This window comes from Acinonyx jubatus, chromosome E1, assembly GCF_027475565.1.
Source record: "Acinonyx jubatus isolate Ajub_Pintada_27869175 chromosome E1, VMU_Ajub_asm_v1.0, whole genome shotgun sequence".
In the NCBI taxonomy this organism is placed as follows: domain Eukaryota; kingdom Metazoa; phylum Chordata; class Mammalia; order Carnivora; family Felidae; genus Acinonyx; species Acinonyx jubatus.
Window position 1 is genome coordinate 19,607,104 of NC_069397.1, and position 965 is coordinate 19,608,068.

Genomic DNA, 965 nt, shown 5'->3' on the forward strand with positions numbered 1-965 from the left:
TTAAACACGGGCCAAAGAGATCCTAAGAAGCCGAGAGGCAAAATGTCATCATATGCACTCTTTGTGCAAACTTGCTGAGAGGAGCACGAGAAGAAGCACCCAGATGCTTCAGTCGACTTCTCCGGGTTTTCTAAGAGGTGCTCGGAGAGGTGGAGGACCATGTCTGCTAAAGAGCGAGGAAAGTTTGAAGACAGGACAAAGACAGACAAGGCCTTTATGAAAGAGAAATGAAAACTTCTATCCCCCCCTAAAGGGGCGGATATCAAAGGAGAACATCCTGGCCTATCCATTGGTGATGTTGCAAAGAAACTGGGCGAGATGTGGAACAACACCACCGCTGCAGATGACCAGCAGCCTTATGAAAAGAGGACTCCGAGGCTGAAGGAAGAATGTGAAAAGCATATTGCTGCAGACTGAGCTAAAGGAAAGCCTGACGTGGCAAAAAACGGAGTCGTCAAGGCTGAGAAACGCAAGAAAAAGAAGGAAGAGGAGGAGGACAAAGACGAGGAGGAAGATGAAGAAGAAGATGATGATGAATAAGTTGGTTCTAGGGCAGTTTTTTTGCTTGTCTATCAAGCATTTAACCCCCCTGTACACAACTCACTCCTGTTAAAAAAAAAATTGAAATGTAAAAAAACAAACAAAAAAACTGGATGCAGAGAGCCCAGCACATAGTAAGGGTTCAGTAAACGTTAGTTCCCCTTTTAAAGGATTACCTCTTCCTGGGAGCTAATTATTAATGACCTTGAAGGGAAACTCCCTCATTCCTCAGAGCATTCGTTCAATATTACTTGGACCAGAACCTGGAAGTGGAAGGTAAAGGGGCAACTATGCTGTATGATTTACTGTAAACCAGACTCCGGGTGTTCAAAACAAAAGTTGTTACTCCCCCACCCCCCAAACCAGCTCCTCCTAACTTCCCCGTTTGTATTGCAGATGTCCCTGGCTCCTCCCACTCCTTCCAT

At 45.4% G+C, this 965-nt stretch overlaps 1 pseudogene; it reads left to right on the top strand.

Moving 5' to 3' along the window:
* Positions 1 to 667, top strand: LOC106985248 (high mobility group protein B1-like; annotated as a pseudogene).
* Positions 668 to 965: the final 298 nt, after the last annotated feature.